The sequence below is a fragment of the Felis catus genome, chromosome B3 (genome assembly GCF_018350175.1).
Source record: "Felis catus isolate Fca126 chromosome B3, F.catus_Fca126_mat1.0, whole genome shotgun sequence".
NCBI lineage: Eukaryota > Metazoa > Chordata > Mammalia > Carnivora > Felidae > Felis > Felis catus.
Window position 1 is genome coordinate 106,789,592 of NC_058373.1, and position 24,478 is coordinate 106,814,069.

Genomic DNA, 24,478 nt, shown 5'->3' on the forward strand with positions numbered 1-24,478 from the left:
TCCCTTGGAGGACCAAAATCACTCTCCATTGAGACGTTGGAATGCAATGGTCTCTGAACAATGGCTTACAACCACTTCAGTCTTCTGTAGCTCTCAAAGGCCAGAAACCCAGCTTTCTATGGATAAACTCTTAATATACAAAGACACATAACATTTTAAAAAGTAAAACACAAGTCTTGAGGGTTATGAAGGATTATTTGGAAATCCTTCAAAGATTTAAGACATTTAAATATCTCAGTCTTTTTAATACCTAGAAAGATTTAATACCATTTTCTTAAGTAAAGGGTGATCAAAAATTCCTTTCCAGTGTCGTAAAATATACTGTTCCCCAGAACAGTCTAAGATTTTTAGGTGAATTATGATATGCTTGTTTTCAGGTGGTGATTTGGAATCAACAATGGGCCTTTTCTTTGACTGTAAACAGAAAACTGTGGGTGTGGACATAATGAAGCAATTGTACCATTGGAAATAGTGAGTAACTCACATCCCTCTTAGAGAGGGGAGGGTCATACTACCTTCACAGCACAGACCAAGAAAATTCCCATGATGCTAAGAGAAGTTTCAGATTCCACAAAATAATCTGAATCCCCTACTTTTTTCTCCCATCCCATTATTCTCTGCTTTCAAATGAACAAAAAGTGGTTACCTTCACAGGCTATCAAGCTAATGCCCAATTGCCCCATGGGGGAGTTCAACCTCTCTTTTATATGAAAATTAGAATTCTTATCTGATCAACATCAAAATCTCCATTCAAAGATGAATATAGAGGCAGGAGTTGCTGTAGCTTTCTAAATGTTACACAAAGCAGGCTGAGGAATCAAATTTCAAGACTCTTCTGTCCTGAGTCCTCAGTAAGCATTATACATTCTCCACTTGAACACTGAATTCTGGGGGCTAGCTGTTACATTAAACTGACCTCTCTCCTGACTCACATCCCCTAATAACAAAGCTTTCAAAGACAGTTGAAAACCTTTATGGTATGTATATGTATTGTGGAGTGGTTAAGAGTGGGGACTCTGGACAAATGTCCATCGATGGATGAATGGATAAAGAAGATGTGGTATATATATACAATGGAGTATTACTTGGCAATCAAAAAGAATGAAATCTTGCCACTTGCAACTACATGGGTGGAACTGGAGGGTATTCTGCTAAGTGAAATTAGAAAAAGACAAAAATCATATATATGACTTCACTTATATGAGGACTTTAAGAAACAAAACAGATGAACATAAGGGAAGGGAAGCAAAAATAATATAAAAACAGGGAGGGGGGCAAAACAGAAGAGACTCATAAATATGGAGAACAAACTGAGGGTTACCAGAGGGGTTGTGGGAGGGGGATGGGCTAAATGGGTAAGGGGAATTAAGGAATCTACTCCTGAAATCATTGTTACAGGATATGCTAACTAATTTGGATGTAAATTAAAAAAAAAAAAAGAGTGGGGACTCTGGAGCCCTATGTGGACCAGGACCCAGAATCTCAACTCTCCACTTACTGGCTCTTGGGAGACCCTTGGGACCCTTACCTCAGCTTTGTGCCTGTTTCCTCACCTATCCAATGGAAATAATCAAAAGTGCCTACTTGTTAAGGTGCTCATGAGGAATAAATGAATTATTATTTATAAAGTGCATAGGCATGCCTGGATGGCTCTGTAGGTCCTGGATGACCTTGATTTCAGCTCAGGTCATGATCTCCCACAGTTGTGGAATGGATCCACACTCAGTGTGGAGACTGCTTGGGATTTCCTCTCTGCCCCTGTCCTGTGCGTGTGCATGCACTCTCTCTCTCCCTCAAAATAAATAAACAAACAAACAAGTAAACATTAAAAAATAATAAAGTGCATAGAATGGTGTCTAAGATCTAGCAAGTGCTATGCAAATATTTATTAACCAAAAGTATAAAATAAATAGAGAAACACGAGGCTTCTGTCCCATTAATGAAAACAAACCATGCCCTAGGGGAAAATTAAGAAATAGGTGTCTTGTCTTTCCTACCTGAACTTCCTTCTTTCTGTCTCTTCTTACTTTTTCTATGTTCAACTTGAGCCCCCTTTTCAAGTTCTTACCAGGGTGTTAGCAGATCACAGTTGGTGATGTTTAAGGTTGCCCGTCTAAGCTTCCTTTTCCAAGGGGCCTTTGAATTCCCCTTGGAGACTCTGAAAGGCTGAAAAGTCAACAGAGTGTAAAGAAATGAATCTGCAGTGCTGACATGTCAAGGTGGAGTTGTATTTTCAGATGGGGGGAATCCTTCTGTACCTGGGCTGCACCCTCCTGAGGCTGGCCCAGGGAGAATAATGCAAATTCATACCTTTGAACCTAAAAGTTAAATTTAAAAAAACAAGCAGCCTCAAATGTCTCTGTGCTAGCATATGGAAATTGTGGCACTTTCTTGAAATGAGTCATCCTAAACCCAAGTTAGAAGCAGAGATAATTTCCAGATGTCAAAAATTTTTTATTTTTCACTAAATAAAAAAGCAAGCAAGATGGAACATTGTTCTTAATACTGCTTCTCTTCCTAGCTGTTAATGTTTACTCACTTCTGATTTTCCTAAGATTATCCCCTTGTAAGCTGTGGCCTAAATGCATTTAAATTGCCTTTGAATATCCCAAGCAATCCTTACTACCATGGAAACAGAACCAAGGATATGCAAGATGACTCCTCAGGGGCATAATTTGGTGCTTTACATACTTTTGATTGGTTGTTCCTTGCTCTACACCCCTTCTCTGAAATGCAATCATGTTGGTTGTATTTATTTTTATTATCCATGAGAGCACACAATTCACCAAGTAGTGGAAAGTGCCATTCATCCATCAAAGTGCTTCCACAGATATTTATAATCACAGGCAGCATTAGCAAGGGCAAATCCGTATGCATCAGAAAGCATGGGCAGATTGATCCAGAAGGATTTAGGCATTTGCCCAGTGGCCTATGAGGTAACCTACACTTTTTGTACTTTTGTTGGTGGAGGAGAAAAGGGCGTGGTCTAGTGCACCAAAGAATGCTGCCTAATGTCATGGCTCTTGAAAATGTGACTTGGCAGTTGTACAGTTCTGTATAGAGGGAGTATGAGAGTAACAATAAGGGACAAAAAATGAGAAATATCCAACTTATGACTCTTTTGGTAAGGTATTTATAGCCTTAATAAAATACCTTAGCTGTTTCTCCCCCATATGTAAAATGGGCATTTCTGGAGTGTAGAGTTAAGGCTTGGGTTCAGTTTGAGGTCAGTGTTTGTAAACTAACGATCCTCTGGATGAAAGATTAGACATAATAAATATTTCCCTTGCCTGTTTCATCAAGCATGATGAAGATGGAGAAAAATGTCAAGGTCATGTCTGTCTCTTTTGTTCATTCTATTTCAGTATCTATCTGAGTATCTATCTCAGCCACTTATAGGCATAATATTCTCATACTTTACAAATAACTGGAGTCATGACACATGCAAAGGCACAAAATAAATATTTGTTTTATTCTTTTTCGTCTTCCCTTTTTTGGGTTACTGGGAATTCTCTGGGCATATGTCAAGAGACCAGCCCACTGCTTCTTAGAATAAATGATATCATGGCAATGAAAGGGCATAAAGACCAGACAAACTGGGCCTACCTGACCTTCACCCGGCATAGAAATGATTTTGACATTTAGATGTTGAAAGACCAAACTGTTGACAACTAAGTTTAATCTCTATGATATATCAAAGTTCCTACACAGTTAGGGTAAATATAAATAAATATTAATAAATATATTCACAGATATTTCTGATAGAAATATTTCTAATATTTCTAATAGATGAAGAAGATGGACTTATAGTTTCTGTGAGTGGATATAAAATTGGTACATAGAAACTTGAAAGGAAATTTTAATAATAATCAGATAAATGAAAAAAGAACTATTTTTTAAGTTTATTTCTTTATTTTGAGAAATAGAGTGGAAGGGGCAGAGAGAGAGAGGGAGGAGAGAATCCCAGCCAGGCTCCTCACTGTCAGCATGGAGCCTGAAGTGGGGCTGGAACCCACGAACCATGAGATCATGACCTTAGCCAAAAACAAGAGTCATATGCTCAACCAACTGAGCCATCAAGGTACACCCCTCCCCTGCTGCAAAAAATACCATTTTATATGTAATTAGCAAAAGCAGTTCAATTATCTATTGAATGCTCACTGCTATGGAAAAGGAGGCAGACATGTCTCATGTTTGTGGCCACCTGTATTTTTTTAAAACAAACTTATATTTGGGAAAGTTGTCAAATTATAAGTCCCGTCTCTTATAATACAGAACTCATTTTCCCAAGTTCCTTTTCAGCAAGGATATAGACATGTAACCTACAAATATATCCAATTAAGAGCTTGATAAGAAGAGGGAAATAGGAGGAAGTACATGATGTGCAGAATTCATTTCCTGAGAGATGATAGCAGAGGTGTCCAGATTTGAGGGCTCTGGTATCTAGCCGCTGCCCAGACTCAGCAGGTAAACTGGCGTGGTGTCTCCTGATAACAACACAATCTTCTCTGGAACAGCCCTACAGTGTGGTGTGGGTAAACTCCACTCCTTCATGACTGTGGAGCCTCCAGACTTACCCTCTGAACCAATAAATTCCTTAGTTTACAGCTAAGAATGCTGATTAATATACTATATACATTCATACATCCTTGGTGCAAATATGAACTGAAACATCACTTTTGTAAAGTGCTTTGGTATTATATATATCAAGATCCAGAAAAAAATCTTCATCTCTGACTCATTAACCTTCTTCTAAAATTTTATGCTAAGAAAATAATCTAAAGGAAGGAAAATGGCTGTATGAATGGACACAATTTAAAATTTCAAGGCATTAGAAACAATTTGAAGATCGCCACCTTGAAAGGAAATTGTTCCCCATGGGGAACATTTAAGTCAGTTATGGCATGCCCTTGGCACTCAGTAGAATGCCAGAATTTCCACATGTAAGGGTTTAGGATATATAATTTTGTTGGAGGGAGGCCAGGGGGCTTGAAGCTGCATTTAGACAGAGAGCTTGCTCTTTTCCCTTAGACTGAATATTTATTTGGGGTTGCTTGTGGGGAATATTTAATGGGATTGGGAGGCACTAAAATCTTCCCCAGCTATCTCCCCTAGACCTGCCACTATTAGCAGAAAATGACACAGTAAATAAAGTAAAATAATTTTTAGGAACTTATGTAGCACAGTAGGAAAAAAAATGCTCATGATATCTTTATTAGGGAATAGAGCAAAAAACAAGTATATCTATGTAGTGACTACAGTTGAATTAGTAAATTGAGCCAGGTTTGGAAGGAAACACAGAAAAACAATGTGATTTATTGAGTGACAGAATTGTCAATAAATATTTTGTTCTTGTTTTCTGCTGATGTCATTCAATGCAACAAATATTTTTATGCCTTACAAAATCGTCTTGTGGTCAAAATAATATCCTTGCTTTGGCAATGTTTCAGTGATATTATGGCAATACAGCCACCTTCTCGGTGAAGATGACTTTGATACCTATTGTCTTCCGGCAGAATTAGACTCAACGTGGGCTTTAGCTACTTTTGGTGTGTGTGGATCCACAGGACCAAAGGTAAAAGGCACACTCTAAGAAATCACCAGCCACGTAGGTCTTTCCACCCGAACTTTAAAAACACACCTGTTCACATGGAGAAATGATGTGCTCAACCATGACCCAGAAATTCCTCTCCTAGGTGTTTACCATGGCGAGATGATTGGCACACATGCACCAGTAGATACATACAAGAATATTTATGGTAGCACTATTTCTATTCACCAAAAACTGAAAACAATTTAAGTGTTCATTAATAGCAGAATAGATTCTTAAAAATGGGTAAATATATGGTGTAATCACATGATACTATATAATAGTACATAATAGTATCTACTTTTAGATAGTGACTGTATACAAACTACTTTTAGACTCAATCAGACAAACAAAGCTCATAAGCATAACAATGAATAAAAGAGGCAAGATTCATGGTATGACTCCATTCATAAGTTTAAAAGCAGACAAAATTAAACTGTGCTATTTAGGGATGCATAGAAAATTGGTAAAACTATAAAGTAAGGTAAGGAGATGATTAACTCAGATGTCAAGATAGTAGCTGCCTCTGGGAAGGGAAGGGGAGAAGTAGTTGTGCTTAGAAAGAGGCACACTGTGGCTTCAGGCCTGGAAGTGTTCTTTCTTGATTGGATGGTGTTTGCAGATGATCACTTCATAATTTTGCATTAGATAGTGGTACATTTGTGTTTTACATTCCTTCCTTTGTGTATGTTGTGTGGAAATGAGAGTTCTCTGCAGGTCCTAGAGTCTGGTGCACTGGGAGGAGTCCCCTTTTAGTTCAGGCCAGGACCTTCTGCCACAGAGACGCTGAGGTTGCAGCTTCTGGATCTATAATTAGGGTGTCCATCACTGTCATGAAGAGTCATGAAAACGGGCATGTTTATTAACTGGCCAGTCCCCAGAGGGCTTGTGACTCATAGAAGCTCTTTGAGATGAAGGGGAAAGCGTTTCAGGGACTCTTAGCCTGGAGGCAGGATTCCAACACTTTTAAATGGAACCTAGAATGGGAGAGTAATGAGGAGTAAAGAGTTGTCCCTACATTTTGCCATGACCAGTGAGGCCACCTGAATCACTGCCTTGGTTATGAACTGCTGCTCAAGAAGATGTAAGTTAAGTCTATTAAGCCTTCTTCCAACTGACTTGGAAAGCAAAATACCTAACAATTTGACCAATCAATTGATTGCATGGATGGTCTGCCCCAAACCAAACATGCTACCAAGAACCAGAAGTTTGTATCGATTACTTGTGCATTTGAAATCTATCATTTAAAACTCAAACCTGAGTTTTAAATGGTTCTAGTTTTCACAGGCTCTAGTTTAATTTTGTGTTCCTGGCACGCTACTAAACTTGAGAAGAAGCAAAAGAGATTACTCGATGCTCTTGCATTGTAATGCTGAGCTTGACTTAACTATTGTCTGGGTGATGTGCAACTCTGTAGGAGTAGAGATGAACTTCTAGATTCTTGTGTAATAGAGATGCAAATAATTTCTGTCTTGTGGAACAGGTAACCCCCAAAATTATATGTGGCTCTTTGGACACTGACTGCTTTTGTATATAACTCAACAATCTTAGCATTGTCAAAAATACCTAATTTCTCAAATGCTCTTTAGATAGGCTTTTAAATCAATTGGACAATCATAGGAAAAAAGGAAGGAAGGGAGGGGCAGCAGAGAGAGAAAGAGAGAGAGAGAGAGAGAGAGAGAGAGAGAGAGAGAGAGAGAGAGGGAAGGGAAGGGAAGGGAAGGGAAGGGAAGGGAAGGGAAGGGAAGGGAAGGGAAGGGAAGGGAAGGGAAGGGAAGGGAAGGGAAGGGAAGGGAAGGGAAGGGAAGGGAAGGGAAGGGAAGGGAAGGGAAGGGAAGGGAAGGGAAGGGAAGGGAAAGGAAATGTTTGCTCTGTGAAAGACAGTGTGAATAAGATAAACAAGCTACAGACGGAGAGACAATATTTGCAAACCACATATCCAACAAAGGAGTGGTATCTAGAATATATAAAAAAAATGAAAACTCAACACTAAAAAAAGCACCCTAAATAATCCAAGAAGATGGCCAAAGTCTTGAACAGATATTTCACTGAAGATGATAACTAAGTACATGAAAAGGTGTTCAACATCAGGAGCTCCCAGGAAAATTCAAATTAAAACCACAATGAGATGTGACTACATACCTATTGGAATAGTGAAAGTGAAAATTAGTGACAAAACTAAATGCTGGCAAGGAATGTGGAGAAATGAGATCACTCTTACATTGATGATGAGAATGTGAAATGGTACAGCCATTCTGGAAAACAGTTTGGTAGTTTCTCAGAAAACTAAACACACAAAAAACAGATGATGCAGCAATTGCACCCTTGGATATTTATCCCAGAGAAATGAAAACTTATGTCCAAATGAAAACCTGTACACAAATGTTGACAAATGTTCATTTCAAATGTTTTTCATAATAGCCCCAAAGTTCCTTCGACGGACAAATAGTTAAATGGTGACACAGCCATACCATAAATACTACTCAGCAGGAAAATAAAAGAGAACAAGAATGAGACACTATTAGTACATGCAACAATTTGGATTACTCTCCAGGGAATTATGCTCAGTGAAAAAAAGCCAGTCCTAAAAGGTTACGTACCGTATTATTCTATTTACTTAACATTTAAATGTTAACATCTAATATTTCAATATTTAATATACTTTAACATTTTGAACACTTAACATTCCATTTATTTAACTTTCCATATTTTAAATTATTTGACAAGTTGAAACATTTATTTGCCCTATTTAATATGAAATTTTAGAAGTAGAGAACAGATCAGTGGTTTTCAGGATTACGGATCAAGAGGGAGGGTGGGAGGAGAGGGAGGTAGGTGTGGGCATAAAAGAGAACAGGAGGGATGCTTCTTACTATAAAGGAGCTGTTCTATATCTTGACTATAATGGTGGACACATGACCTACAGATGTGATAAAATTGTGTAGAACCCCCTCCCAACACACACACTCATACACACAAGTACAATGAAATAAGAAATCTGTACAAGATCAGTGGATTGCACCAATGTCAATATTCTGGTTGTGATATTATTTTTTACAAAATGTTACCTTTGGGGGAAACTGTATAAAGGGTATCTGGGATCTTCTTGTGTTATTTCTTACAATTGCACATGGGCATACAATTACCTCAATTAACATTTCATGATTATATATAATATGCACACTCTTGGTATAGAAATATACAGAAAATAAAGAAAAAGTGTGAAGAAAAATAAAAGAATCCTCAATTTTATCACCTGCAAATAAACTATTAAGACTTTAAAGTAATCCTTCCAGCCTTTTAAGAAGTCATATTAAAAACATTGGTGTCACTTTGTTTTATAAGCTAGTATTTTCACTTAATATACTGTGAGAAGTTTTCTGTATCATTATATAGTTTCCTATAAAATTATTTTTAATGACTGCATATAATTCCTTCATATAGAAAAACTACAGTCTATTTACCCAATCTCTGGTTTTATTCTATTTTTCTCTCTGATGAGAAATGTTCAATGAATATCTTTGAGGATAACCCTTTGGTCACATCCCTGATTATTTCCCTCAGATAAGTTTTAGGAAGTAGAATTACTGCTCAATGAGTATGAACATTTTTAAGACCTTTAACACTTATCACTAAAATGCTCCAAAGTGGGGTCTTGGTGGGTCAGTTGGTTAAGAATCTAACTCTTGATTTCGGCTCAGGTTGAAATCTCACATTTCATGAGATCGAGCCGTGTGTTGGGCTCTGCACTGACAGTGTGATTCCTGCTTTGGATTCTCTCTCTCCCTCTCTCTGCCCCTTCCCACTGATGCTCTCTCTCTCTGTCTTTCTCTCTCTCAAAATAAATAAATAAATAAACTTTAAAAAATAAAATAAGTAAAATAAAATAAAAATAAAATGCTCCAGAAAAAAGTTGTAGCAAAATACACTCCTATAAACAGTAAAATATTTATTCCCAAATCTTCACAGATAATAAGAATTATAATTTATTAAAAGTTGATAATTTGGGGGGCACCTGGGTGACTCAGTCCATTAAGTGTCTGACTTCATCCCAGGTCATGATCTCACAGTTCGTGGGTTTGAGCCCCGCGTCAGGCTCTGTGCTGACAGCTCAGAGGCTGGAGCCTGCTTCGGTTTCTGTGTGTGTCTTTCTCTCTGCCCCTCCCCCACTCATGCTCTGTCTCTCTCTCTCTCTCTCTATCTCAAAAATAAATAAGCATTAAAAACAATATTTTTAAGTCGATAATTTTTTATAAAATTTTTAAGAGAAATATAGTATCTCATTTTGAAACTTTGTTTCCTTTAAATGTTATTCAATTAATTTTTTTTTATATATTAGCCATTACAATTCTACTTTTGGGAATTGACTTCCCATGTCCTTTATTCATTTTTCTGTTTCAGTAGGCACTGTATTTCCTTACTGTAAGTGAGCTTTCACATTTTTTATATTCAAATCAAGATGTTTCTTAGTAGCTTCTTCCTTTTAATTTCAAGCTTATAAAGTCCCTTCTCACCTTGATGGCCGGTTAATAGTTTATCATCTATATTTATTTGTCATCTTTTTATATTTTCACTTTGTTTTTATATTTAATTTTTTAATCCGCCTGAATTTTGGTGTAAATTATAAAAAATATGGGGCACCTGGGTGGCTTAGTCAATTGAGCGTCTGACTCTTGATTTTGGCTCAGGTCATAATCCCAGGGTTGTGCGATCAAGCCCCATGTCGGGCTCTGTGCAGAGTGTGGAAACTCTTTTGGATTCTCTCTCTCTCTCTGCCCCTCTCCCCTGCTTGTGCTCTCTCTCCCTCTTAAAAAATACATATAGATAGATAGATACAGATATGACACCTTTTCTTAATTGTTCACCATTTGTCTCACCACTATTTATTGGGGGGGGTATCTTTTCTTCAAATTCAAATTTTAAATGTCATTTTTGTCAAGTACCAAACTTTTATGTGTTTTGATACTGCTTTCAAAGGTTTCTATTCTGTTCATTGTTGTGTTTACTGTTGGAATAGTCTCACTTTGTTTTCTTGATTGCATTGATTGATTGCACTTGTATATTGTAATGCCTGGAAATGCAAGCTCTCATTTTATTACTGTTCTTTTAATATTTCCTGACTATTTTCAACAATATATTTGACACATTTTTTTGCTGATGTGAGCATCCAACTAAACGTATATGTAGATTATGACCTGTCCTTCCACTTCTCCAACTGCTAAATTATAATAGAGAACATCTATTGAGTGCTTTGTGCCAGACACTGTTCCAAGTATTTTTACACACATCAACTCATTTAATGTTAGCAGTGACCCTATAAGGTGGGTATGTGCAGTGTCTGTGTTTTACAGAAGAGGAAGTAGAAGCATGAAGAGGTTAAGTAAACTTGCCCAAGGTCACATAGCTAGTATGTGGCTAAACTAGCTGTTGCATATAACATGCCCACTAAATCCAGACAGTTTGGCTCCAGAGCTCACTCTCTGTCAAACAGTATAGCTAGGGTGAATATTATCTTGATTTTTTTTTTTTTTTTGCTTTAAACTGGAAATACTATGAGGTAATAAGCCTGAGATACCACAGTGACTAAAAACATGGTTCAAAGCAGCCTCGTATGCATATTCTATATTAAAATATATTTTCTTTTAGAGTGATGAAGGAAATTTTCTTTACATTATAAAATAGAACTAAGAGTTCTGAACCTCAACAAAGGAGAAAACAGGAGGCAGCAAACTATTAGTACTTCTATTGATGCTAACTAGATTAACCATCACTAAAATTATCTTCCTTATTAGTTTGTAACTCTGTCTAAAATTCCACTATTACAGATTCATTGCTCCAGGTTAACTCTCTAAGGTGTGAATAGCCCCTGGTGATACAATACTTGTCAGGGTATTTATTATCTATACTGTGGTGTGATTCCAATTCCTCCTAAAACTAGTCCTGACATAATAGAAGTTGTCACAGTCCAAAGGGGAGATGGAAATAGAAGGCAATGTTCTTCTGGAGCCTGGAGAGAAGGAAGGCTGTAAGAGTAGTGATTGGGTGGTGGGAGACCACAGTTAAAAAAGAGGCAGTTGGCCAGTAGCCTCAAGTGACAGAAGTGACAGAAGGAGATTGGAAGGTGGAAGAGGGTCCCATGGAGAGGCAGGAGGTGGGGAGAGACTCCTTTCCTCAAAGTTTTCCCAGGACTGTAGCTGGGTGCAGCTGAGCATTCTAAAAGGAGGACTTCCTCTGGGGATTGGGGAGTCAGGAAGGGACTGTGAAAGGAGTCCACACCCTTGACATTCACTCAGAAGCTCTGAGGTTCGTTGGAAATGCTGCATGGGAAGCTATGTCCAACGGCACGCAAGCATACACATACAACACCATAAAAGGAGACAGCATTGTAGACTTTCCTCAAATCCTCACGGCTGTGAATTTCTCCAACAAAGTTCTTGCAACATCATGGCCTCTACCAAACCTTCCCCCATTTGTCACTGCCACAATGATGCTGACCTTGAAATCCAATACCAGGGGAAAAAGGTGGGGGCTTCAATAGCATTCCTTTTATGTAAATTCTTACTAGCTCACACAAATATTTTTCATTGCTTTGTGTTTTATGGGAGGTATGAGTGGAATAGTTTAATGGGTATGCTGATTCTAAAAGCAATGGATGCTTATTGTAAAAAATCAGTGATGTAGAGAGAGAAGAGAGTGAGCTTCTCCTCTCACCCTGCTACACTGCAGTGTGCCTTCCAAACTTTGCCAATGGCAGAACGGTGAGATGCCATTTTGGTTTTTTTTAATTTCTTTAATTCTTTTATTATTGATTGATTGATTTTAAATATATTTTATAGTCAAATTGGCTAACATACAGTGAGTAAATTGTGCTCTTGGTTTTTGGGATAGATTCCCATGTCATTGCTTACGTATAACACCCAGTGCTCATCCCAACAAATGCCCTCCTCAATGTCCATCACCCATTTTCCCCTCTCCCACACCACCCCATCAACCCTCAAATTGTTCTCTGCATTTAAGAGTCTCTTATGGTTTGCCTCCCTCCCTCTCTGTAACTATTTTTTTCCCCTTCTCTTCCCCCATGGTCTTCTGTTAGGTTTCTCAAGATCCACATATGAGTGAAAACATGATATCTGTCTTTCTCTGACTGACTTATTTCACTCAGCATAATACCTTCCATAATACTTTCCACGTTGCTGCAAATGGCATGATATCATTCTTTCTCATTACCAAGTAGTATTCCATTGTATATATAAACCACATTTTCTTTATCCACTCATCAGTTGATGGACATTTGGGCTCTTTCCATAATTTGGCTACTGCTGAAAGCTTTGCTATAAACATTAGAGTACCTGGCACAAAAACAGACACATAGACCAATGGAATAGAATAGAAACTCCAGAACTAGACCCACAAACGTATGGCCAACTCATCTTTGACAAAGCAGGAAAGAACATCCAATGGAAAAAAGACAGCCTCTTTAACAAATGGTGCTGGGAGAACTGGACAGCAACATGCAGAAGGTTGAAACTAGACCACTTTCTCACACCATTCACAAAAATAAACTCAAAATGGGGCGCCTGGGTGGCACAGTCGGTTAAGCGTCCGACTTCAGCCAGGTCACGATCTCGCGGTCCGGGAGTTCGAGCCCCGCGTCAGGCTCTGGGCTGATGGCTCGGAGCCTGGAGCCTGTTTCCGATTCTGTGTCTCCCTCTCTCTCTGCCCCTCCCCTGTTCATGCTCTGTCTCTCTCTGTCCCAAAAATAAATAAAAACGTTGAAAAAAAAATTAAAAAAAAAATAAACTCAAAATGGATAAAGGACCTAAATGTGAGACAGGAAACCATCAAAACCTTAGAGGAGAAAGCAGGAAAAGACCTCTCTGACCTCAGCCGTAGCAATCTCTTACTCGACACATCCCCAAAGGCAAGGGAATTAAAAGCAAAAGTGAATTACTGGGAACTTATGAAGATAAAAAGCTTCTGCACAGCAAAGGAAACAACCAACAAAACTAAAAGGCAGCCAACGGAATGGGAAAAGATATTCGCAAATGACATATCGGACAAAGGGCTAGTATCCAAAATCTATAAAGAGCTCACCAAACTCCACACCTGAAAAACAAATAACCCAGTGAAGAAATGGGCAGAAAACATGAATAGACACTTCTCTAAAGAAGACATCCGGATGGCCAACAGGCACATGAAAAGATGTTCAGCGTCGCTCCTCATCAGGGAAATACAAATCAAAACCACACTCAGATATCACCTCACGCCAGTCAGAGTGGCCAAAATGAACAAATCAGGAGACTGTAGATGCTGGAGAGGATGTGGAGAAACGGGAACCCTCTTGCACTGTTGGTGGGAATGCAAATTGGTGCAGCCGCTCTGGAAAGCAGTGTGGAGGTTCCTCAGAAAATTAAAAATAGACCTACCCTATGACCCAGCAATAGCACTGCTAGGAATTTATCCAAGGGATACAGGAGTACTGATGCATAGGGCCACTTGTACCCCAATGTTCATAGCAGCACTCTCAACAATAGCCAAATTACGGAAAGAGCCTAAATGTCCATCAACTGATGAATGGATAAAGAAATGGTGGTTTATATACACAATGGAATTCTACGTGGCAATGAGAAAAAATGAAATATGGCCTTTTGTAGCAACGTGGATGGAACTGGAGAGTGTGATGCTAAGTAAAATAAGCCATACAGAGAAAGACAGATACCATATGTTTTCACTCTTATGTGGATCCTGAGAAACTTAACAGAAACCCATGGGGGAGGGGAAGGAAAAAAAAAAAGAGGTTAGAGTGGGAGAGAGCCAAAGCATAAGAGACTGTTAAAAACTGAGAACAAACTGAGGGTTGATGGGGGGTGGGAGGGAGGAGAGGGTGGGTGATGGGTATTGAGGAGGGCACCTTTTGGGATGAGCACTGGGTGTTGTATGGAAACCAATTTGTCAATAAATTTCATTAAAAAAAAAAAAAAAAGAATGGCCAAAATCCAGATGAACAAGTGGACCTCAGAGGACTTTTAGGGCAATAAACATACTCTGTATGATATTATAATGATAGATGCATGTCATTATACATTTGTCCAAACCTATACAATTTACACCAGCAAGAGTGAACTCTAAAGTAAACTATGGACTTCGGGTGATTATGATGCGCCAGCGTAGACTCTTCCTTGGTATAAAATGTACGATTCTGGTGACTGATGTTGATACTGGGGGAAGGCAGGCATGTGTCGGGTGGGAGGTATTTAAGAAATCTCTGTACCTCCCTCTCAATTTTGTTGTAAATCTAAAACTGCTCTAAACAAATAAAGTATTAAAAAAGTAAAAAAACAAAACAAAACATTAGAGTACCTGTGCCCCTATGAATCAGCACTCCTGTGTCCTTTGGATAAATTCCTAGTAGTGCTATTGCTGGGTTGTAGGGTAGTCCTGTGTTTAATTTTTTGAGGAACCTCTCTCTACATTGTTTTCCAGAGGGACTGCACCAGTTTGCATTCCCACCAATGGTACAAGAGGGTTCCCTTTAGTGAGATACCATTTTGAATTTTTACTTAACATGTTATTGTGGACCCTTCTTTGTGTCAATAAATGTAGCACCCCAATTATTGGCTCCATAGTATCCCACTATATTTTCTGCTGCATATGATTTATTCAACAAACCGAACAGATGGACACTGAGATCATTGCAATCTCTTTCCATTATATATTATCCTCACACTAATTGCTCCCAAGGTATTAATTTCCTAAGAAAAGAATTGCTGAGCTAAGTGACACTATGTATGACACTAAATGGATGTATATGAGCTATATTATATTTTATTGTACCTTTTAATACCTCCACCACTTGCTTTACCATGTCTTTTCCTTTACTATGTCTTTTCGTGGTATTCAGCTTTGTTCAGAAATCATTTTAAAACTTGCTCTATTGTTTCTTTTTTTTTTTGTATCTTGTAAAGCATTCTTTTTTTTTTTTCACAGAACATCTTTTATTGTAACCAATTTAGCTTTCTTTATATAATATGGAAGCAATTACATTGGTCAATATGTCTTTTTGAGTTGTCTTTATGTAAAATTCAAGTATCTTAAATTGCTTATTTTTATCTTGTAAAACATTTTATTTTTTCACAGAACAGCTTTTATTGTAACCAATTTAGCTTTCTTTATATAATTGGAAGTGATTACATTGGTTAATATATCTTTCTGGGTTGTCCTTATGTAAAATTTGGACATGTCCCTAAATTTCTCTCCCCCCTCTCTTTTTTTTTTTTTTTTTGTTCAGAAGTAGAATTTAGTGATTCATCACGTATGTATTAACACCCAGTGCTCATCCTTCCTTAATGCCCATCACCCATTTAGCCCATCCCCCACCTACCTCCCCTCCAGCAACCCTCAGTTTCTTCTCTATAATTAAGAGTCTCTTATGATTTGCCTCCCTCTCTGTTTTTATCTTATTTCATTTTTCCTTCCCTTCCTCTATATTCACTTTTGTTTCTTTTTTTTATTTTTTTAAATTTATTTTTTTTTAATTTTTTTATTTATTTTTGAGACAGAAAGAGACAGAGCATGAACAGGGGAGGGGCAGAGAGAGACAGGGAGACACAGAATCCGAAGCAAGCTCCTGGCTCCAAGCTGTCAGCACAGAGTGTGACACAGGGCTGGAACCCATGGACTGCGAGATATGACCCCAGCTGACATCGAATGCCCAACTGGACTGAGCCACTCAGGTGCCCCTCATTTGTTTTGTTTCTTAAATTTCACATATGAGTGAAATCATATGGTATTTGTCTTTTTCTGACGGACTTATTTCATTTAGCATAATACACTCTAGTTCCATCTACATCATTGCAAATGGTAAGATTTTACTCTTTTTGTTAGCTGAGTAATATTCCAATATATATACATGTATATACATATGTATACATATATATGTATATATATGTATATATGTATGTATATATATATATATATATATATATATATATATATATATATATATACCACTTCTTTATTCATTCATCATTTGATGGGCATTTAGGCTCTTTTCATAATTTGGCTATTGTTGATGATGCTGCTGTAAACATTGGGGTGCATGTGCCCCTTCGAATCAGTATTTTTGTATCCTTTGTGTAAATACCTAGTGGTACAATTGCTGGCTTGTAGGGTAATTCTATCTTTAGCTTTCTAAGGCACCTCCACACTGTTTTCCAGAGTGATTGCACCAGTTTGCATTTTCACCAACAGTGAAGAGGGTTCCTCTTTCTCCACATACTCATGGACATCTGTTGTTTCCTTAGTTGTTAGTTGTAGCCATTCTGACAGGTATGGGGTAGTTCTCTTTGTAGTTTTCATTTGTATTTTCCTGATAATGAATAGTGTTAATATTTTTTCATGTGTTCTATAGCTTTCAGAGTACAGATCTTTTACCTCTTTGGTTAGCTTTGTTCTTAGGTATTTTATGTTTTTGGTGCAATTGTAAATGGGATTGATTCCTTGATTTCTCTTTCTGCTGCTTCATCATGGGTGTATAGAAATGCAACAGATTTCTGTACATTGATTTTATGTCCTGCAACTTTGCTGAATTCATGTATCATTTCTAGCAATTTTTGGTGGAGTCTTTCAGATTTTCTGCATAAAGTATCATGTCGTCTTGTGAAGAGTGAAAGTTTGACTTTTTCCTTGCCTATTTAGATGCCTTTGATTTCTTTTTGTTGTCTGATTGCTGAGGCTAGGACTTCCACCACTATGTTGAGTAACAGTGGTGAGAGTGGTCATCCCTATCCGGTTCCTGACCTTCAGGGAAAGAATCTCAGTTTTTCCCCATTCAGGATGATATTAGTTGTGGGCTTTTGCATATGGCCTTTATGATCTTGAGGTATGTTCCTTCTATCCCTACTTTCTTGGGGGTTTTTATCAAGAAAGGATGATGTGTTTTGTCAAATGCTTTTTCTGCATCTATTGAAATGATCATATGGTCCTTAACCTTTCTTTTATGAATGTGGTGTATTAGGTTGATTTGTGGATATTTGTGGATATTGAAGCCCAGGAATAAATCCCACTTGATCATAGTGAATAATTCTTTTAATGTACTGTTGGATTTGATTTTCTAGTATCTTGTTGATAATTTTTGCATATCCATGTGCATCAGGGATATTGGTCTGTAATTCTTTTTAGTGGGGTCTTTGTCTGGTTTTGGAATGAAGGTAATGCTAGCCTCGTAGAGTGAGTTTGGAAGTTTTCCTTCCATTTTTATTTTTTGGAACAGTTTCAGAAGAATAGGTATTAACTCTTCTTCACATGTTTGGTAGAATTCCCCTGGGAAGCCATCTGGCCCAGGACTCTTGTTTGTTGGGAGAGTTTTGATTACTGATTTAATTTCTTTGCTGGTTATGGGTCTGTTCAAATTTTCTATTTCTTCCTGTTTCAGTGTTGGTAGTTTATATGTTTCTAGGAATTTATCCATTTCTTCTAGATTGCCCAATTTGTTGGCATATAATTGCTCATAATATTCTCTTATAATTGTTCGTATTTCTGAGGTGTTGGTTGTGACCTCTCCTCTTTCACTCATGATTTCATTTAATTGAGTCCTTTCTCTTTTCTCTTTGATCATTCTGGCTAGGTGTTTCTCAATTGTGTTAATTCTTTCAAAGAACCAGCTCCTAGTTTCATTGATCCGTTCTACTGGTTTTTTTTTAAATTTCTATATCATTTATTTCTAATTTTTTAATTTCTAATCCTTATTATTTCTTTTCTCCTGATGGGTTTAGGCCTTATTTGTACTTTTTCCAGCTCCTTTAGGTGTAAGGTTAGGTTGCGTACTTGAGACTTTTCTTCCTTCTTAAGGAATGCATGTATTAACATATACTTTCCTGTTTTGACTGCCTTTGCTGTACCCCAAAGGTTTTGGACTGTCATGTTTTCATTTTCATTGCTTGAATGTATTTTTGTATTTCCTTAATTTCCTGGTTAACCCACCCATTCATTAATAGGATGTTCTTTAACTTCCACGTATTTGTGGTCTTTCCAAATTTTTTCATGTGTTGACTTCAGGTTTCAAGGCATTGTGGTCTGACAATATGCATGGTATGATCTCAGTCTTTTTGTACTGGTTGAGGCCTGATTTGTGACCCAGTATGTGATCTACTTGAGAATGTTCCATGTCCACTCAAAAAGAATGTGTATTCTGCTGCTATAGGGTGAAATGCTCTGAATATATCTGTTAAGTCCATCTGATCCAGTGTGGTTCAAAAGCCATTGTTTCCTTGTTGATCTTCTATTTAGATGATCTGCCCATTGCGATAAGTGAAAGTCTCCTACTATTATTGTATTATTATCAATGAGTTTCTTTAAGTTTGTTATTAATTTATTTATATATTTGTCTGCTCCCAATTTGGGGCATATTTATAATTGTCGGATCTTCTTGTTGGATAGACCACTTTATTATGATATAGTGCCCTTCTTCATCTCTTATAACAGTCTTTGGTTTAAAATCTAGCTTGTCTAATATAAGTATGGCTACTTCAACTTTCTTTTGATGTCCATTAGCATCATAAATGGTTCACCATCCCCTCACTTTAAATCTAGAGGTGTCTTTGTTTCTAAAATGAATGTCTTTTAAGCAACATATCGATAGGTCTTGTTTTTTTTATCCATTCTGAAACTCTGTGTTTTTTGATTGGAGTCTTTAGTCCATTTACATTCAAAGTAATTACTGATAGATATAAATTTAGTGTCATTGCATTACATGTAAAGTTGCTATTCCTGTACATTGTCTCTGTTCCTTTCTAGTCTTTGTTGCTTTTGGTCTCTTTTTCCCATTCAAAAGGTCCCCTTTATATTTCTTGCAGAGCTCCTTTAGTTTTTGCTTGTCTTGGAAACTCTTTATCTCTCCTAGTCTGAATAACCGCCTTGCTGGATAAAGTATTCTTGGCTGCATATTTTTCCCATTTAGCAGATTGACTATATCATGCCACTCCTTTCTGGCCTGCCAAGTTTCTGTGTCTTATGTGTCTACCCTTGTAGGTTAAGGACCTTTTGTCCCTCCTCACTTTCAGAATTCTCTCTTTATCTTTGTAGTTTGCAAGTTTCAGTGTGATATGTTTTGGTGTTGACCTGTTTTTGTTGATTTTGAGGGGAGTTCTCTGTGCCTCTTGGACTTGAATGCCTGTTTCCTTCCCCAGATTAGGGAAGTTCTCAGCTATAATTTGTTCAAATAAACCTTCTACCCACTTTTCCTGTTCTTCTTCTTCTGGGACTCCTATGATAGGAGTATTATTGTGCTTTATGGAGTGGCTGAGTTCCCTAATCTACATTTGTGATCTAATCATTCTTTCCCTCATTTTCTTTTCTTTTTTTTTTTAATGTTTATTTATTTTTGAGAGAGAGAGAGACAGAGTGTGAGCAAGGCTGGGGCAGAGAGAGAGGGAGACACAGAATTCGAAGCAGGCTCCAGGCTTCATGCTGTCAGCACAGAGCCCAACATGGGGCTCAGACTCACGAACCATGAGATCATGACCTAAGCCAAAGTCAGAAGCTTAACTGACTGAGCCACCCAGGTGCCCCTCTTTCCCTCTTATTTTCAGCTTCATTATTTCCCATAATTTTATCTTTTATATCACCTATTTGTTCTTCTGCTTCTTCCATCTTAGTTGTGATTACATCCAGTCAGTTTTGCATCTCAGCTATAGCATTTTTTATTTTGGTCTGACTAGCTTTTAGGTTTTTATCTCTATAGCAAGGGTTTCTCTGGTGTCATCTATGTTTCTTTCAAGTCTAGCTAGTATTCTTATGACTATTTTTCTAAATTTTTGTTCATGGGGTGCCTGGATGGCTCAGTTGGTTAAGTGTCTGACTCTTGGTTTCAGCTTAGGTCATAATTTCACAGTTCATGAGTACAAGCCCTGTGTCGGACTCTGTGCTGCTTGCTGGTGTTGAGCCTGCTTGGGATTCTCTCTCTCCCTCTCTCTCTGACCCTCCCCTGTTATTTCTCTCTCAAATAAATAAAGAAAACTTTAAAAAATAAATAAATTCTTGTTCAGATATATTTCTTATATCTGTTTTGAGTAAATCCGTGGCTGTGATTTCTTCTTGATCTTTCTTTTGGGGGGAATTCCTCTGCCTTGTAACTTTGTCTAGGTTTCTGTCTTTTGCAGTTATGAGAGTTTGTTATGTTTCTTGTCCCAAAGAGTAATGCTATATTAAGAAGGGGTCTTATACTGTCCAGAGCCTGGCACTTCAAAGAGTGTTTCCAGTGTATGCTGTGTGTACTCTGCTGTTGTGTGTTGCCAGCTCTTTCCCACAGGTCAGTCCTCTGCAGAGTTTCTCCTTGCTTGCAGTGGGGAATGTTTAAACCTTTAACTAGGTGTGATTTGCTTTGTTTGTTAAAATAAGCCTGACTTAAAAGGGGGGGGGGGGGGGGCTGATCCAAAAAAAAGACAAAGGAAAAGGAACAAAAAGACCAAACAGACAAAAAACTATAAGCCTGATTCCAAAGAAGAAAGAAAGAAAGAAAGAAAGAAAGAAAGAAAGAAAGAAAGAAAGCAAGCCTGATCCAAAAAAAAAGAGGAAGGGAAATTAAAACAAACAAAAAACTATAAGCCTGATTCCAAAGGGGAGAAAAAAAAAAAAAAAAAAAAAAAACCTGGTCCTATTTCCACCAGAACTGAAGCTGATGCTTTGGAGCACTCTGTGATCAGTAGACTTGGTGCGTGCAGGGGGCCTGCACTGGTCTTCTGGGGGAGAGGTCCTGGGCTCTCATCAGACCTGCCCTAGTAAAGTTGCTCCTGCAGGGCACAGAGGGGTGGAGTTTGGTTTAAGCAGCTTTAACCTCCACTGGGGGCACTGTGTTGCTACACTGAAGTCAGACCATGCTGGGGGGGTGGGGGGGAGGGGGGGCGGGGAGGGGAGGGGGGGTGGAAATGGTATCACCTAGTTGTCTCATCCCTGGAGCGGGGACTTCGTGCCAGCTGCTGTTCAGGAATCCCTCACAAAAAAAACCGAACAGTATCACCTCTAATGTCCCAGGCTTCTATCAGATCTCTGCCTTCACCCTATCTGTGCCCAGGCCATCAACACGGCTGGTGCCACAGTTCTTCTGTGTTTTATCTCTGACAAGTGGCTTGGATTCAAAACTCCAAATCTTAAAGGACCTGGCACAGCACAGACCTGCTCCATTCCTCCATAGGAGAGCCTTGGCACACTGTGTCTCATGCAGTTTTGTCCCAGAAAAGCAGTCACATGGCCGTGCAGGTGCTTGGAGTTTATAGTGAAGCACAGTGAAAAGCAGCGACCAGTTAATCTGCCCTCTGCACACACCTCTGTCCCTTGCTGATGAATGGCTGCTCAGTGGTGCCCACCAGGTCTTTTGTCCTTGGAGAGGCAATATACCCTCTTCCAAATGTATTCCAGGAAGGGGAACGTTCTCTCCCAGTGTGACCTAAGGGATCCCCACACCACACTGTCCACTTCCGGGCCTCCTCCCTCCTTCTCCATAGGAGCACCACTACAACTGCTTGGCTCTACTCTGGAGAATGGTGCAGACTTCTAAAACCTTAGAATTTGAGCTCCACTACTTACTTGTGAAAACTTGCAATAGTCAGTTCTTCTTGATCCTCCAGTCAATGGTTTTGGGGAAGAATTTTTCTTGCACAAACCTGACACATTGCTCTCTCTCCTCTCTCTTTCTCTCTCTCTCCCCTCTCTGTGGTACCACGGCTTTTCTCTCCCCCAGTCCACTTCTCCACACCTCATACGGGCCATGTTCTCTCCCTCTAATTGTGCAGATTGTTCTCTTAATCCTCAGATGGATTTCCTAGGTGTTCAAAATGATTTGATGTTAATCCAGCTGTGTGTTCAAGGGATGAGGCAGGAACGGGGTCCCCCTACTACTTGGCCATCTTAACTTCCTCTCCTGCCCTGTTGTTTCTGATTCCATTTCACAGTTGAGAGAAATGTGTGTTAGGCTAATAGGGAACTCACAGATTCTCATATTTGGAGCATCTTTTATTCTTTAGATCTTAAAGAAATCTTTCTAGGATCATCAGACCTCAAGATACTGGCAAATGAAAAGTTTCCATGAAAAGACATCCGTAACAAAGGAGTGAGGCTCTGTGTTCTTGGTGTTCATTGTCATGTAATTAAATCTTATGAACATTTTGGTGAAAATGAGTTAGGTAGAAAAAGTGTACATCTTTAGGCTTGATTATTTTGGATCGCAAGAGAGAATCTGGGAAGGGGCTACTAACAACAATGGACTACCCTTTCCGTTTATGTTGAACACTGTATAAAGAGATCAAAGTCTTGTATACAATCTCTTCCAGGGCCACTTAGCTGTACTTTCTTCATCAATGCCTACTGAACTTTTAAACCTAGCTGGACTTAACAAATGAGAGTTGGAGATTATGACCAACCAAGACCATGTAAATGGCACTAAGGCAGATCTATTAACCCACTCAAAGAGCAGCAGCAAAACGTCAGAGCAAATTAGAATGCCTTACCCTTAGTTCGCGGACTGCAGGCTGTGCTGGACTAGGCTGAGAATCAGGCCATGGTGCCTGTTGTAAAATCAGTGGGAAAAGAAAAAGAAACAGAAAATATGTGAGTCAGGGTCAGGGATTAGAGCTGCGATTTCCATGACGGTGTTGGGATGTGGCTACAAAAGAAAGTTACAAATGAAAGTGACAGGAACCCAACAAATATGTGCCTAGAACCAACTGGATCTTCTCTCCTCCCCAGCAGGCTCTGTATATGTGTACATCTTTGTTCTCTTGCATCTCTTTCTCTCTCTTCTTGCTCCCTCTCCTACCTTCCTTCTTCCTGTCATAGGTGCTGAAAAGCCAGTGGCAAATGAGACCTATATCACTTCTCTGTCTCTATGAAAGCCTCCTTCCTTACTGACAAATTATCTCTGGCTTTCCCATTCTAAAGGGTTTCTTCCTTTGTTTTCATTTTTGGGGGGAATAGTTTATACTATAGCTAAAACTGCTTTAGTATCCATTCACTCTTTTTTTTTTTTTTTTTTAAGTAAGCTTCACACCCAGCACAGAGCCCAATGCTGGGCTTGAACTCACATCCCTGAGGTCAAGACCTGAGATGAGATCAAGAGTCAGAGGCTTAATCGACTGAGCCACCCAGGCACCCCAGTATTCATTCACTCTTTAACCAGTCTTTGCCACTAAAGCCTTTTCTGCAACCATGGTCTCAAATGTTCCAAGTGATGTGATGGCCATTTGCGGATATCCAGCACAGAACTACCTTCATATGTGACAACTCTCCCATTCATGAAGCTTAGTAGATACAGACTTCTTTGACCCTTTATGCAAGTTGAAGAGGATCAGACTTATCCTTCTCCTTATGGGAATGAGAGTATATAATCTAGGTCTGGCCAATAGAATTGGCCAAAAAGGCAAAAGGAACTTTGATTTCGGAAAGAATGAAGCAATGACAGGGTCAGTTAGAAATTATTCATAGAAGCGGGGCGCCTGGGTGGTGCAGTCGGTTAAGCATCCGACTTCAGCCAGGTCACGATCTCGCGGTCCGTGAGTTCAAGCCCCGCGTCGGGCTCTGGGCTGATGGCTCAGAGCCTGGAGACTGTTTCCGATTCTGTGTCTCCCTCTCTCTCTGCCCCTCCCCCGTTCATGCTCTGTCTCTCTCTCTCCCAAAAATAAATAAACGTTGAAAAAAAATTTAAAAAAAAAAGAAATTATTCATAGAAGCAAGGGTGAGGTTAAACTTTCTGGCTAAATGCAGTGAATACCTCAGAGTGCGGGAGCCTATGGCAATTTTTCACGAGACCTTTCCTTGGGCAAGACCCTAATCATGTTCCTTAATTCTCAGCTTCTTTGGTTCCTGCCAGTGTTCTAGTCTGGTTCTTCATTCTTACTG

At 38.8% G+C, this 24,478-nt stretch overlaps 1 long non-coding RNA gene across 2 annotated transcripts in view; it reads left to right on the plus strand.

Annotated features, from left to right (window-relative positions):
- LOC111560888 overlaps positions 1-24,478 on the plus strand; it is a 58,788-nt gene that overhangs the window by 17,621 nt on the left and 16,689 nt on the right. For both annotated transcript variants that reach the window (XR_006599661.1, XR_002743128.2), the window contains exon 2: positions 378-471. This is a non-coding gene — a long non-coding RNA (uncharacterized LOC111560888). The remainder of the gene's footprint in view (positions 1-377; positions 472-24,478) is intronic.